The sequence below is a fragment of the Eumetopias jubatus genome, unplaced genomic scaffold, assembly GCF_037043125.1.
Source record: "Eumetopias jubatus isolate StellerSeaLion01/CBP00866 unplaced genomic scaffold, mEumJub1_p1.0 scaffold_1, whole genome shotgun sequence".
NCBI classification, from domain to species: Eukaryota; Metazoa; Chordata; class Mammalia; order Carnivora; family Otariidae; genus Eumetopias; species Eumetopias jubatus.
The window spans coordinates 140,087,036-140,104,492 of NW_028274807.1; positions in this window are offsets into that span (position 1 = coordinate 140,087,036).

Genomic DNA, 17,457 nt, shown 5'->3' on the forward strand with positions numbered 1-17,457 from the left:
ACCAAACTTCAATTTCGTTGGAACAAATGAGAAATGTGTAATAGTCTTGAAAATATTTCTTATTTGGCTGTTCTTATGCTATCAGTAATCAAGTATTATGTGCTTCAAAATCATCATTTATTTCTCAATTACCTCTTTAAATCAGCATGAATTCCTTCCTACATTAGAGAAGATAATCACTGCTGCTTCACCATTAAGGAAAACGAGGCAGAGATATATTAAGTGATTCCATTTTCTCCACTGCAAGTGGAGAAATGTACATTGTGGCCTAATATGGAATGACATGTAAGGTATGCAGTTCTGTCAAACATTAAGACAAAGACTGAGAACATCCTTTTAGTAATTTTAGTACATAGTAGAATCTTCTTCCCCATTTCCCATGCTTAATGTTCTGTGTCCTATTCTTAAAAGTCTAGAAAATGCATCAGAAAAGCTTAAAATAATTAATCTCAAAGAATTCCACATCTAGGCCATTCAGCTATAGCACTTTTTTGGGGTGGGGAGTGTGGAGCACAAATGACCAAATTGTACAGATAACAAAATAACAGTAATTCTCATTTACAGTGGGTTTATTGTTCTAGTTCTCATTCAAAAAAAAAAGATATATATATATCTCCTACATTACTCTTAAACACAAGGGAAATGAAAATGCAACATATTTTCAAATTTTGAAAATGCAACACATTTTCAAATTTCTACTTTATTCTCTCCTGAGACACTATTTTAGAGGCCCAAGGCTACTATAGGACTGCAAAGAATTTGCATGTTTTCTTTTAAATGAGCATCTTTCCAAGAAAGAATATATATCAGTTTTCATTGTGAGCACTGGAAATGAGATCTGAAGAGTGAAGATGAGTTGCTCAAAAGTTGATAAAAGAGTTGAACGATGGTCTAATTCTGGAACTGCTAAATAATTGACCATGGTACGTCCTTGTTGGAGGCCAGTGCCAAAAATAACTTCTAGAAATAGGATGAGAATTTCGTTCAGAATTGATTTAATTTCCCAAAGAAAGAAGAACCCTATTTTGTCAACGTACAGTAATTTTATCTTCTCATAAAACTTTTACCACAGTCAAAAGCATGTGTATCATTGCTAATGTCCAACTTTTGCCCAAGAGCTGAATAGATATTTCCCATTTAATGGAGTTGTTCCTATGCAGGATGTCCTGGGTGCCTTGTTGATGTTCTGTAAATTTCTCTTCCCCTAGGTTTTTACCACAGTGTAAAGTATGTGTCTTATGGCTAATGTTTACTATTTGACTGAGCTGCATGAATATTTCCCAAATTATACAACTGTTTCATTTCATAAGGTTATTTGTAACTCACATTTGTCAAGGTCAAAAAATAAATATACCTTACATACTCAAGGTAAATGATTATGGGGTGCAAAATGGAAACTAAAAGAAAGTGGATAATGATAAACTCTCCAGAGATCCTGGGAACCTCAGAGAATTTCAGGGAGGAGCCTGAGGCCTGATTACCCCATGTTCTTTTACCAAGGAGGGGGATCTTTCAGGAACATGAGAGATGCCCCAGGATTTGTAAACCGTGCACTAAGCTGTTTCTGACCTCTCCTCACTTGAAGCCATGTGCCGTCTCCACAGGCCTGGATTCAAAAAACACCAATGACTGGGAACACAATGCCTTCTGGTGTTATCTGAACATCACTTGCAATCTTACCTTAAGGCCTTGATTCATGCAGCTGACAACTTTGATTTTCTGCACATAATGCAGTATTGTCTACCTCCGAAAAATAATGGGTTTTATGGAATACATCGTGTATGATTTAATTCTTATATGTCAGGGATTTCATGACCCAAGGAACATCCATTTAACTTCCAGAATAAGTGTAGCTCAACACACACACACACACACACACACACACACACACACACACACACACCCCAATATAACATGAGCATACTTTTAGTTTTAGATTTATATCTGATTTTTATAATTGTATTTGGTGGATTTTAAAATCACTCTGTGCAAAACATGAAGACAAGAGCATATTTTGAAAACCATGTTGATCATTTAAACTGTTGAACTTTGACAATGATAGATAAAATAATGTTCAAAAGTTGGCAAATATTTATCTAGAAAATATCTATTAAATGATAGACCAACTAAAATTAGATGTATTAAAAATTATTTTCATTTGCCAGGTTAATGAAGAAAGAGATAGTCAATGAATTAAACATATGGTCATGTCTCAATTGGGTGTTTTACTTTATCTAAACAGTAAAATTATCCAGTCTTTTTTGCTAACTGCACTAATATTCATGAAAACCTAATAATAACTAAATAACTCCTTTCCTTTGTGTTTTTAGATCTCTATATTGGGGGTATATGTCTAACAGAATTTTATACAACTTTGACCTCACCTTTGTAGAATAATGGTTTAACCTGGTATCGTTGACCGCCTATCTAGTATGAATCAGTATATCAGAATTCACTCTGGGCTTGTAATTCCTCTGGGGCAATACAGATACATATAACTCTCCACTTTGCTGAAAATTTTTAGAAAAGTCATTGAGAAAAGTGAATGCCCATAATATGAACACTAGTGCCAACTCTAGTACCATTTAATACCCACACTGACTCTAATTCCAATACCAACACTTACCATGTGTCAGGCAACCAGGTGTATTGAGTACAGGAAGTATCTTCCCTGTGGTGGAAATAGCTCTTATTAAATTCATTTTTCAGATGAGGAAACTAAAATAAAGAGGCCAAGTTCCCATAACCAGTAGGAGTGAAAGCTGATTTTGAGTCCAGATCTGTCTGAATCTAAAAGACATACACTTTCTACTCTACCTCAGACAAAACTAAGCCATCTGTCACTTGACATTTTTTACTGCATAATATTGGAAATAGCATCATTATTCTCATTTTAACATCATTCCTTAGACTCTTTCTTCTTGCAGTATATTCTTTTTATATCAAGGATTTCTAGTGTAAAATTGTTGAACCTTTAAAAAAAGACTTTACAATGTTTCATTATATTCTGTAAAACTTTACTGGTTTATATTCCCTCTTGGCATTTCCTTGTCTTTCACTCAAGATTTTTTTGTCACACCGCCACCTTGCTATCTGCTATTTGTCAGTTGCCAACTGTCACAGGCCCGGGCATCTTCCTCATCACCTTGACTCCTGGTCACCTTTTATTTTTTTTATTTATTTTTTTTAAATATTTTATTTATTTATTTGACATAGAGAGAGAGAGGACAGAGTGAGCACAAGCAGGGGGAGTGGCAGGCAGAGGCAGAGGGAGAAGCAGGATCCCCACAGAGAAGGGGGAGCCCGATGCGGGACTCGATCCCAGGGCTCTGGGATCATGACCTGAGCCGAAGGCAATCGCTTAACCAACTGAGCCACCCAGGCGCCCTCCTGGTCACCTTTTAAATCATTACTGCACTGCACTTGGTGAAGCTTAGCGAAAGACAGAGCAAACAACACTCCTTCTTAACTTTCTGCACTTTTATTTTTTTAAAAAAAGATCTTATTTATTTTTTGACAGACAGAGATGGGGAGAGAGAGAGAGCACAAGTAGGGGGAGTAGCAGAGGGAGAGAAGCAAACCCCCCACTGCCGAGCAAGGAGCCCTATGCGGGACTCCATCCCAGGACCCCGGGGATCATGACCTGAGCCAAAGGCAGATGCTTAACAGACTGAGCCACCCAGGCACCCCACCCTTCTGCACTTTTAGGCTCCACAGGCCTATCTGGGCACATGAAAATCTCCTTATTGGCAAGGTCAAACAATTTCAGAAACAGTTAATAATGTACAAGGTTCTAAGTATAAAGTTGAACCAATTTGGATTTTCTCTTAGGTCTCACAATGTCTGGGCTCACAAGAAGAGGTCCCCAGGTGGGTGGGGGCCAACATGATTCATAATCTCAAGTTTGAGCCCTTTTTTCAAGTATCTCATACTGAAAACTCTTCTTCTTTTCATGAAGAAAAACCCCATATGAAAAGATGTTCCGTATCATATATCAATAGGAAAAGTGCAAATTAAAACAACAGTAAGGGGCACCTGGGTGGCTCAGTCGTTAAACGTCTGCCTTCGGCTTGGGTCATGATCCCAGGTTTCCTGCTCCTTAGGAAGCAGGCTTCTCTCTCCCCCACTCCGCCTGCTTGTGTTCCCTCTCTTGCTGTGTCTCTCTATGTCAAATAAATAAATAAAATCTTAAAAACAAACAAACAAAAAAAACCCAGTAAGATACCACTATACATCTATTAGAATGGCCAAAATCAGGAACACTAACAATACCAAATCCTGGCAAGGATATGAAGCAACAGGTACTCTCAATCATTGCTGGTGGAAATACAGAATTGTATGGCCACTTTGGATAACATTTTGACAGTATCTTACAAGACAAAGCATGCTCTTACCATCCAATCCAGCATCATGTTTCTTGGTATTTACCCAAAAGCATTGAAAATATGTCCACACAAAACCTACACATGGATGTTTATAGCAACTTTATTCATAATTGCTAAAATTTGGAAGCAACCACGATATCCTTCAATAGATGAATGGATAAATAAGCTATGATACATCCAGACAATGAAATAGTATCCAGTGCTAAAAGAAATGAATTATCAAGGTATGAAAAGCCATGGGGAACCTTAAATGGATATTACTAAGGGGAAGAAGCCCGTCTGAAAAAAGCTACATACTTTTTCCTGAAATGGAAAAGACTCCAACAATATGACATTCTGGAAATGGCACAATTATAGAGACAATAAAAAGTTCAATGGTTTCCAGGGGTTAGGGAGGGAGGTGGGATGGATGAGCAGAACACAGAGGATTTTTAGGGCAATGAAAATGTCCCATATGATATTATGATATTATATGATATTATAATTATGGCCACATGTCATTATACATTTGCTAAACCCATAGAATGTACAACAAGAGTGAACCCTAAGGTAAATTATGGACTTTGGGGGGTGGGGTGATAATGCTGTATCAATGTAGGTTTATCAACTATAACAAATGTTGGGATGTTGCTAGTGGGGGAGGCTTACATGTATAGGGGTGGGGAGGTGTGAGAACTTCTGTACTTTCTTCTCAGCCTTGCTATGAACCTAAAACTGTTCTAAGAAAATGAAGTCTGTTTAAAAGGAAAAATTATGAGGAAAGTCCTTTCTTTGTATTCCCCAAACTATTTTCTTTTCAGTATTCCTACAGATGCCAACTGAACCTTTGGCACAAAATCCCTAAGGTAGAAGTATCATCCAAGGACAAACATGTTTGTCTGCCGTTGTTTTTTCAGACACATTCCAATATAAGCCCTTTTAGAGGGAGCATGATTTTCTCCATTAGCAAGTACATACCTGCGTTGGAGTCAAAGGGCCTCCATCTTTACGCTTTTTAGAACTTTTGGTTTCTTTTATTCTCTACTTGAGTCTCAGAAAGTTCTGTTAGTCTTGAATAATTGAAATACCTGGGGAAGAGTATAAATGTGGGTTACATTTTTTTCATTTTGAAGTCTTCTTGAGATAGAAGTTGATCAACAATTTTTTCCTGCCCTGCCTACATTTTTAAACTAGGTTTAATACCATCTGTCCTGCTAAGAGTTGCTTAATTGCATTCCTCTCTAATTTAAAGCAGCAACATTGAAAAAAAGGGATACAAGCAGTTCATCTAATTTTCAATCACTTTCTTTACACTACAAGATAAGTTTTATGAAAAGTCAGTATTTGTTTAGAATACGCAAGAACATCATTCAGTGAATTTACAATAGAACTCCATTAAAAATATAAGGAAGGAATAATAAAAGCTGAATATAAGATGTTTAAGGCCAAACAAAGATCATTTCTTGTTTGATATCAATACCTACTAACTAGTTTTAATAGAAGTCAGATTTCATTTATCAGAATTTGCTTTTTCAATAAAAACATGATTACTAGCAGTGGCTAGGAGTGGTGGTAATAAAGGAAGGTCAAGAACCTAATTTAAACAACAGAGAAGAGAAGAAAAAGAGAAACCAGAAGAAAAGATATATTTATAATGTAGTTCACAGTTAGGGTCTAGATGCAAAATACCTCCTGGGGGTTGAATGCAAGGTCATTTGTTCATCTAGATTACATACTGGGAATTATTTATGTATGTATTTGTGTAGGTGTGTGTATTAGTGTTGGTGAGTATAGGTGTATTAGTAGTCTTTCATTTATCAGTTAATTATTACTCCACAAATACCTGTTGGAAGACACTCTACTGGGTTGGATGGGATACAAAAGTATGCTTGAGGCCCACTTGGTGCCATTTTCAATGATCTGTCCAGTAGGTAACATAAGACAAGCATACATATAATTCAGTATAAATTGGTCAATGATATATGAATGGTAGAGTATGCTAATCTAAAGCGCTGCTTACTTGCAGTATGGTCTGCAGACCCAAGCCAGTCTGGGAAGTGTTTGTCACCTCTCCATGGTGAGCAAAGCACAGGATTTGAGAGTAACTGTGTAGAAACTCTGATAATATTTGATATTGCTGCAGTATTCCATATGATCAATGCTCATGAACATTGCATCCAACAATAAAAATTGGGGAATAAGGTTTTTACAGATTTTTATTTTACTTTTCTAGTACTTAATTTTTTTTTTTTTTTTTTGTAATTTACAAATGTATCAGTCTGCGATGGATTAGGGAGGAAAAAATGCTGTCCTTTAATTGATAATTTTAATCTTAAAAGTTTAGAGGAGAGGAGGAGTTGTTCTACCCCAAGGTAAAAATGAAGGCTTAATGAAGAAGCTGGCATTTTAAAGGGGTCTTAGAGCATGGCAAGAGCTTTAGGAGGTAGAATAGGGTCACAAGTTATATTTTAGGGAAGAAAAAAAATAGCCTGAATTTAAAGTGTGTTTGAAAAGCAAATAAATGACTTTGGTAACAATGGAACAACCACAAAGACAACTGGGGAGGTGGGTAAGGGCTTGAGGCTAGAATAAATAGAATGTGCAGAAAGGAATCTGGTTGTATTATTTGGCTTTTTTTTTTTAAGACTTTATTTATTCATTTGAGAGGTAGAGAGACAGAGAGAGCACGAGCAGGGGGGAGAGGCAGAGGGAGAAGCAGACTCCCCACTGAGCCAGAAGCCGGACATGGAGCTCGATCCCAGGCCCTGGAGATCATGACGTGAGCCGAAGGCAGGCACTTAACCAACTGAACCACCCAGGTGCCCCTATTATTTGGCTTTTTAACAAGTGAGATATCTAGGTAGTAGAATACTATAAGAGCTGTAACTTTTAGTGGGATGCAAAATAGATTGAAAAGGTCAATCTTAGAAACCAGAAGACCAATTAGAGAACTACCGTGATAGCATGGAAGTGGTAAACAGGACTTGACTTGGGTGCCGGCAGAGAGAACATGGCAAGAGTTGATGAATACAAGCTTTCAGGAAAACCAAAACTTCCATCCCTGTTCAGCACCATGCACAGTACTTGAGCCATAGGAAACATCCGCTGATGTTGCTTTGTCAAGCTAGAGAGATTTAGAAAAGGGCCCAACTGGGCGCCTGGGTGGCTCAGTTGGTTAAGCGACTGCCTTAGGCTCAGGTCATGATTCTGGAGTCCCGGGATCGAGTCCCGCATCGGGCTCCCTGCTCAGCGGGGAGTCTGCTTCTCCCTCTGACCCTCTTCCTTCTCGTGCTTTCTATCTCTCATTCTCTCTCTCAAATAAATAAATAAAATCTTTAAAAAAAAAAAAAAAAAAGAAAAGGGCCCAACAGACTACCAGAAATCAGAAAATGTCTGGTCTAAATGAGGACAGGATAGGTTCTGCTTTAGACACAAAGTCACACCTATTTGAAATGTGGCATTATGAGAAGAGATCGGGATGAAAATACAGAGAGTCAGCTGTTGAGGTTCCAATGTTAAGGACATAACATGACTAAGAGAAAGAATGTAGGGAAAGGATAATACTAAGAAGGACAGAATGCCAACGGAGAGGTAAGAGGACGCAATTGTACATTTCAGACTCATCAGCAGGGAGCTGGAAAGGTACAATGGCAAGAACACAGAGCTGCAGGAATCCAGAAAGGAAGATTTTCAGAAGGCACAGCAACCGCATTCTGTAGGTTGAAGCCCTTGGCTGGAGAGGCTAGATTTTTGGCATGTTTACTTTAGAGAGAGACATTTTCTCATTGTGGCAAATATTGATAGTGAATTAGAGCAGTTTGGGGCAAGATTAAATAGTGAGAAAAGATAATCAGAGGGAAAGTGTGTGCTCTCTCTCTCTCCATATATAATACATCCATATATATATTCAAACTATGACAAATGTGGTAGAAATCTACCTGGGGTGAAGGTGGCAGGACCGGGTGAAGGCTAAGGACGGAAGTGAGGAAGCAGGTAAGGAGGGGAGCTATTTGGAAAGGGAAGCTCACTGAGGGTACAAGAGTTTGTTTGGAAGAAGCAAGAAGGAAGGAGATTTGAGAGAACAAGTAGCACCTAGGAAGTGAGAATTAGGTATGTGTATTCTGAAGAAGGAAGAGGGCAGAAGAGGAACACAAAGGTACTGGTAATTTCTAAGAGAAAATGATTTAAGCGACTGAACCAAGGTTAAAGGCTCAATTCAGCTGATCCACATCAGGCTGCACCTGCTGACCATCAGGCTGCACCTGCTGCACCAACAGGACCCCAGCAGGTTTTACAGGGTAGGAAGTGACAGTTGAGTAGCTGTTCTTACGGTAGGGGCATAGGCAGCAGTTTGTTTACTTTCACCAAAACTTGGGATTGGGGGGCGGGGGTCATTCCTGTTTTTGTGCTCCTTGCTCAAGTTCCTGTGAAACATGAGAACAGTATTTTCTAAGAACTATTTTTGCATACCTTGTGGTTTATCAGTTATTCAAAGTTCGTGAAGCTGGGAACAAGATAGCAAAACAGGAAAGCGAAGAGGGTAAAGTGAAGGGGAGCAGAGTATGCCACCCCAAAGTATGCTTCTTTGGCATATTGATTATTTTGAATTGGCTATTTTTAAGAAACAGTAGACACAGGTGAAGCTCTGAGAACTGGGCTGAAGTTATTCTTTCGGAAGAGAGATTTACATGCATAAGGGAAACCTCTATTTGTACAATTGTCTTCCAATCTGTACCAGGAAGAGAAAGATGACTCTAAATCTCTAGAACTCTTATCAGTGGAAAAGAGAATAACTTAAATCTGCATAACAATCCCACTGTGTGTTTCCTGTGTTGTTTCCTGTGGTTTTTGTAAATTCCCATGACTGGCCTCCTCACCAACTCAAAATCTTCTGTTGTCTTTAGCTGAAGATGGTATTGAAGTGGTGGCTTGGAGTATTTGGGGGAGTTCCTCAGTTTTCCTGGGTCTCTCCCATGTATACAGGAAGTATACATGTTATTAAACTTTTGCCTTTCTCCTGTTAATCTGCCTTTCATTACAAGGCATTCTCAGTGAAGAATATAGAAGGGTAGAGGGGAAAAATTATTTTTCCTTCCCCCACAGAAGTTAGAAAGAAGAGAGAGAACAAGGAACCCTCCATCTTGTTTACTGCAGTCCTTCCATATCTTTGTTTCTTTCACTTGTTTCTTGTTCTCTCAGCCACTGACTTTATCCTGAATGATTGGCACAGGTAAGTAGAAGTCACTCTTCCCTTGAACAGTCTCTCTTCTCACCTATTGCTTAGCTAACTCCCTGCTGGCCAGGTAGCACACACCCTAGGGGGCTTTCCTGGGCTGCTAGGCTCAGTAGGTCTTTTTCCCCTCTCAGTTCTTCCTTTTCAGTGACTGAACATCTTCATCCATTTCCAGCTTTGCCACACCCTTACAGCCCTGTGGCTAGAGTAGCATAATAAAAAAGCATTCATTACACAGTGCCTTTGGAATCACACAAAACAGAGCTTAAACTTTGGCTCTGCCTTTATAGGTTGTGTAACTTTGGGCTAACTAGGTAAGTTAATTTCTCCAATACACCTTTTTCATCTTCAAAGTGAGGAAAATAATGTCTTCCTTAAATTATTGCCAAGATCACATTAATTGAAATAACAGTGCTAAATTCCTTGTTACATTGTCCAGAACACTGAAGAAGTGATAGCTTTTATTACTACTGTGGTCGTATGGCTCATTTTAGACATGTCAGTCTCTGCCTGCTGCAGCCCTGACATAGCTAGAATATTCACTGGACATGTGCAGACACGGTTCTGCCTAGTCTTTGCATTAACTAGAGACAAACCTAAAAGGAGAAGCCTCCTTCACTAGAAGGTGGAATCTGGAAAGAGTTGACCACTGTCCTCACAGTGTCCTGGAGGTGAGCAGACATAAGAGTGTCCCATTATTCACAGACATCCTTTCCAATACTCCTTTTTCCCTTAGGACACAGTCACTTGATTTTTCAGTTAGTTTTATCCTTTCCCAGGGCAGATACTATTTTTCCCCCCTGCAAATACCCTCCCTTGTCAATTGTTCTCTCCTTTTTTAGATATGTGCCCCTGCTTCCAGACCCTCATTGCTGGTGCTGAACTCCATAGCACCCCTCAAGGACAATAAGCATTTACAGAGCACCTACTCCACGCTCAGGATACCCCTCCATATTAGCATATCAGGGCTTCCTTTCGGAAAGCTGAGATCACCTTGAGCCTCTCAAACCGCATCCTCCAGTCCCTTCCATTACTCCCCTGCATTATCCAAACATGTTTTGTTTCCTCTGGGGGAATCTGCTGTACATGTGCACACACACACAGACACACGCTACAAAGCAGTATGCACAAATAAGTATCATCAATGAGAAACCCTATAGGTGGAGACACACAAGTGCCCCACTTGCTTCCCACGCCGCCCCCCCGCCCCGGGGCCTCAAGTCAGTATGTTTAAGCTCCAATGCACAGAACAGAAAGGACATTTTCTCTGACATGAATACTTGGCATAGAGCAAGAATGGTCGCACACAGGGTGCTCCTGATGGGGAGGCTGAGATACTAAATCATTGGCGCCCAATGGCATAGAGGCTCTGACTCCCAACCTTCTGTCTCTTTATAAATGTCTCCTATTCACATGATTGAACCCAGAGGTTGCAAATTAAACTGGGAGCTCAGATGTGAAATCTAGCCAGCAGATGGCCAGAAGGGTACCATAATGTGTTTTGGATTAGTTGCTAAAAAGAGGAAGATTAAACATGAAACTCTGAAACTCCAGATTCCCTCCTCAGTCATGTCAACCTGCCTAGCCCTGGGATGCACTGCACCTTGAAACCCCGATGTCACACCAGGCTGCTTCTTGAAGAGAGTTGCTCTTTTGTACACACCCTCATTGGGGGTGCTGGGAATCCCCAAACCAAGCCCCTTCCCCGCTACATATCAATGGTAGAACTTTCCTGTGGCCGATAACTCACTGCAAAACGTTTATCACACACAATTTCCCAGTTTCTCCAAGTCCTAGCTCTAAATCCACCTGTGCCTTTTTGTCAGAGCATGACAAAGAGAGTAGGAAGCCTCCACCTGGGTTTTTACAGGAAGAAGGAGCCAGAGGGAGCCAGGACTCTCTGCTCCAAACTGTTTCATTAAATAATCACTTAACAACTTCTGCCAAGACCCTGTTGCTACTTAATTACTTGTTTGTTTTCTTCTTTCTCTTTTCAACTTTCTTTTAATTGAAAACCCAAGCCAGGCTTGTCACAACCTAGGAAGTTGGATCGCTTGGAGACATCCTCTGACTCTGTCTCATTAGGTGTCCAGCCACTGAAAAATGTATGATGGTTGGAGAAAAGGATGTAGGAGCAAACAAATGCAAAAAAAAGCAAATTTACCAACAAGGTCTAATGAGGGAAACAACACTATGAAACACAACGTGCTTTTCTATTTAACAAGGAGAGCAATAAACTGCAGTCACACAAATGAAGTGGGAGCCTAAGTATGATTTTTGGACACTAATAGGGAAAATAAACATCAGGGAGTGGACACAGCCAGTGAATCTCTGTTGTCTTAAAAGGATGTGAAACCAAATGGGGAGTCTACAATCTGTGCCCATCTGAGCAATTAAATCAGAAAGAAAGAGAAAGGGAAAGGGGCCCATGTGAGCAATTAAATCAGAAAGAGGAACTCAGTAGTAACTTGGAAAAAGAAAGAATGCTTTGCATTATGGCCAAACTCAAACTTTGGATCCCATAGACCTATATCATGCTTCCTATGTTGAGTGCCATAAGAGATTTTCTTCAAAATATTTTATTTACTATTAATGGCATTTTATTACTAATCAATATTAAATAGTAACAATCTTTAATATTAGTTTTCATTTATGTTTAAGTATTAAAATATTATTTCAAAATTTAATCAATATAAAAATATGACTGAGATACTTTACATTCTGTATTTGTATTAGGTTTTCAAAATCTGGTGTGTATTTTTTTTAAGATTTATTTATTTATTTGAAAGAGAGAGAGAGAGAGAGAGAGTGAGGGGGGTGGGGCAGAGGGAGAGGGAGAAACTCAAGCGGACTCCGAGAAGCCCAACACAGGGCTTGATCCCATGACCCTGAGATCACAACCTGAGCCAAAACCAAAGTTGTACGCTGCTCCTCTGGTGTGTACATAATAGTTGACAGCACTCTGGACTAGCCACATTTCAAGCACTCAATAGCTGCTTGTAGCTAATGGCTTCATATTCTACACTACCAGTCTCCGCAGTATCTTTTTTTCATATTTTCTTTACCTTATGGCAGAGCACCTCAATTTTACCTCCCAGCCCTCCTAGTGAAAGTTTTATTCCCACAAACACTTAGTGTATCTTGGAACTTTTTTGTTCTCTTACCATTTTTAGTAAAAGAATGATAAAACTGTCCAGTTCTTGTGTAATAAATCCAGTAACTGCTTACAGCTGTGCACTCTAATTAAAGATTTTGTTATTTTGCTTTGCATTAGGCCTCCTCTGTTTCAGTTCTCTTTCCTCTGGAGTCAGTTCTGTATTGGCTTACTTTGGCCTGGCGATCTTTGTATGATCAAACGGATATATGTTGGGATAGGAGAGGCACTAACTCACAGCTTTTCCAAATTAGAACTTTCTATTAACCAGCCCCCCGTCACACACATGTCCCCCTTCTCTACTAGCAGTGTTGAGCACCATGGTCTCCTTCCCCATGGATAATTTCTGCCCTGTTTTGCTTATCAATAAACTTTCTGTCTCTAACTATATTAGAAACTCTCACCCACTGATGACCTCGACAGCCATGCCCCTCACACAATGCTTCTTTCACTATTTGGGCCTGTCCTGGTTTGGGGTCCCTAGAAGGAGCCCCTGAGAAGTCTTATTGCAAGTGACTTAGCAAATTCCAGTAATGGCATTAGAAGAATAGACAGACACTGACTCAAATCTGTCGATGTGTTAAGTGCAATTTGATCTAATGGAGAGATTACTACTCTCTGTATGCAGGGAGTTCAGAAATTAGTGTGAGCTCCACATTTAAGTAGCGGAACTTAGTAGCGACTAAACTGAGAGATGTTTAGGGGTTTCCAAAGAGTCCTGTTGTCATTTTCATCCATAAGAAAATTCCAAGAATAAATATAAGGACTGTTAATGAGCATACTGAGGAGAAAAACCATCAGAGGCAAGCTGTCACAGAACAGACAGTAGGATCACAAAGTGCTATCCTCAGGAAGCACTCTTAACACTTTCTGCAGGAGCTTTTTCTACAGCTATGCACACTTCATATACTAAAAGTAAGGTCTAGCTAATAATAAGAGAAGTGATAGCTGAAACCATTATATACACAATCCTGGGATTGAATAGACATACTAACCTAACTCTATGGGAAACATTACTGGAATCAAGCAAAAATAACTTAGCTGCTGCATAAAATAACTACACCTAGAAGTTAAGGCTATTGGCCAGCCAAAGAGCTAAGTCATCAAAACTAATGACTTGCTCAACAAGACTTACCTCGAGACCTTAATCTCATTGTTACCAGTCATCTAAAGCTACTATGTCATACACTCTGCTTGGCCCTAAACAGCTTCTGCCTGCAAGACCCCCCTAAAGTCACGCCCTCCAGCCCCAACACCCTACAGAGATCCTGTCCTAACTTCCCATGGTTCCCTCAATGCGGCGTTCTCCCTTGATGCACTACATCTCATCAATTTAGCTTTGCCAAATTATAACCACAGTGAGGCATTACTGTGCCTGTTAAAATGGCCATCATCAAAAAGACAAGGGATAACAAATGCTGGGAAAAGAGGGGACACTTGTGCATTATGGGTGGGGTTGTAAATTGGTGCCACCGCTATGGAAGACAGTATGGAGGAGCCTCAAGAAATTCATGATAGAACTACCATATGATGGGACATTTCCACTTTGGGGTTATATCTAAAGGAAATGAAAATACTAACTCGAAGGGATATCTGTACCCCCGTGTTCATAGCCGCAGTATTTACAATAGCCAAAGCATGAACATAATTTAAGTGTCCATCAGTGGATGAATGGATAAAGAAGTTGTAGATAGGTAAGTACATAGACAGATGATAGGTAGATAAATAGATAGATATGAATATTACTCAGCCATAAAAAAATGAGGAAATCTTACCATTCACAACAACATGGATGGACCTTGAAGGTATTATCTTAAATGAGATAAAGTCAGACAGAGAAAGACAAATACTATCTGATCTCACCTATATGTGGAATCTTAAAACAACAACAACAAAAACACCAAGTTCATAGAAAAAGAAATCAGAGAGAAGGGGGAGGAAGAATTGGAGGAAGGTAGTTGAGAGGTATAAACTTCCAAGAAAAGAAAAAGAAAAAGAAGATAGGAACCAACTTCCAGGTATAAGATAAATAAGTACTGGATTTGTGATGTAGGACATGGTGACTACAGGTAACACTGCTGTGTGATATATAGGAAAGTTATCAAGAGAGTAAATCCTAAGAGTTCTCATCACAAGGAGAATTTTTTTCTTCTCTTTTAAATTGCATTCATATGAGATGGTGAATTTAACCAAACCTATTGTAATCATTTCACCATATATGTAAATCAGACTCATGCTGTACACCTTAACCCTTACAGTGATATATGTAAGTTACTTCTCAATAAAACTGGAAAAAAATTAAATACAGTTTTGCCGATCAATAGGTTATTCTACTGGTCAATAGTCAAGAGCAGCTATTGCCTTGTCGATTGGGAGCCTTTAAGGTACAAGATACCATGCTCAATGTCTTATATACATTATGTCTCATCTTTTATTACACCTCTGCAAGGTAATGTTGTTGCTCCCAAGGTACAAAGAGGAAATTGAGAGTCAGGGAGGCAATAAACGGCCCCACTACACAAATAGGAAGTGGGAGATCCCCATCTGTCTGGCTCTAAAAACTTTTGACATACCATATAAGCCACTAGTCATTTGAAAATATAGCATAGAAACTTACCTCTCCACCTCATCCTTTACACTAAAACTGATTTCAAATGTGCCAATGATTAAAATGTAGGTTAAACCTTTGTAAATTCCTACATGATAAGAATGCGAAAAGCATCTTCAATTCTATCAAAATAACTCGGATGGGCTTCTGAATGGGGGCTGGTGACCAGAAAGAATGAGCCATGATTAGAAGGTCAAAACTTTCAGGCCCACCTCCCATCCTCCAGCGAGGGCAGGGGTAGAAATAAAGTTAATATTTGATCATCCCTACATGAAGAAGCCTCAATGAATTCCTAATAGAATGGGTTTCCATGAACTTCCAGGTGGGCAAACACATCCATGCCTGGGAGGTAACACACACCAACACCCCAGGGACAAAAACTCCTGCACTCAGGATCCTCCCAGACCTTTTCTTAGGTATATTTTTATCTGGCTGTCTGTGTTCTTTATCACATTCTTTAATAAACTGGTAACCATAAGTGTTTCCTTGAGTTCTGTGAAAGGCTCTAGCAAATTCATCAAACCTCGGGGTAGATTGCGGGAACCTCTGATCTGTAACCAAATCGGACAGAAGTTATGGGTAACCTAGGGACTTAACGCTTGCAGTCGACGTCTGAAGTGTGGTGGGAGCAGTCCTGTGGGACTGAGCCCTTAACATGTGGCATCTGACGCGGTCACCAGGAACACAGTACAGAACTGAGTTAAGATAGCATGGAGAATTGCTTGATGTGGGGAAAAGCCTCCACCCATTTGGTGACCAGAGATGTCAGAAGTGAAGGGTACTGTGTAGTAAAGGAGGCTCACAGAAAAGAAAGACACAAGAGGGAAGATTGGGTTTTTCCCTACAAAAGGAGGAAAACTGAAGGGTTTTTTTCCCCCCTATTCAGAAATAATGGCGCCTGGGTGGCTCAGTTGGTTAAGCGACTGCCTTCGGCTCAGGTCATGATCCTGGAGTCCCAGGATCGAGTCCCACATCGGGCTCCCTGCTCAGCGGGGAATCTGCTTCTCCCTCTGACCTTCCCCCCTCTTGTGCTCTCTCTCTCATTCTCTCTCTCAAATGAATAAATAAAATCTTAAAAAAAAAAAAAAAAACAGAAATAATGGGGGGGTGGTGCCTGGGTGGCTCAGTTGGTTAAGCATCTGACTCTTGGTTTCCACTCAGGTCATGATCTCAGGGTCCTGAGATCAAGCCGTGAGACAGGCTCATGCTCAGCGCCAAGTCTGTTTGTCCCTCTGCCCCTCCCCCCACTTGTGCATACATGGGCACTCTCTCTCTCTCTCAAATAAATAAAAATTTTAACAAAAGAAAAAATGGGGTTTCCTGTGCTAATTATATTTTTCTAGTACATTTAAAATAAGCACAAACTATTACATTCAGCTATTTTTATTCTAAATGGAACATTTAGAATATTCTTATGCCACACTTTGCACCAACTGGCCAAGAGGCCCACTTGCAAAAAGTGCATTTTCTAGAAAATTCATTATATTTCAAAGCTGATCTTTTGCTGGGCTCAGAACCTAACAAATTCAGATCTTGTCCATATCCCCCAGTTACACAAATTCTAGAAGGCTTAATCAAACTGACAAATCTTACAAGACAACTGTAGAGAGCCAGAATGCCAATTTGAGAAAATGTGATGAAAACTATGATTGCCAGCTAGCCTAGGAGCTCACATCAGTATGACTGGAGCACTCTCTCCCTATAGACAAGCTATCCCTGGCGTCAACTAACAACCTGAAGGGTTTCTTCCAGAGAGTGGGATCAGAGCCAGGTTGCTAAGTAATGACAGTCAAGCCTCACTGGCCTGGAAGCAAGCAGTCCTGTCTCTCTGGGGAGACTTGGAAATCACTTCTCCAGCACACATAAAGTCAACTCCATGTCTGCTCTCGGCCACCAGTGGCATTTCCAAATACAGGGGCGCAGGGGGTGGAGGAGAGAATAACTTAGTGTTGATTTCATTTGCTTTTGGGGGGAAAATGACACTCAAAGGAGGTCATTAATAATTCTAACAAATGGCAGGGCCATAGTTCTTTCACAGATCTATCTAATTATAAAGTGCACGTTTTTTTCCATTATATTCTATGTCCTCACTAACTAG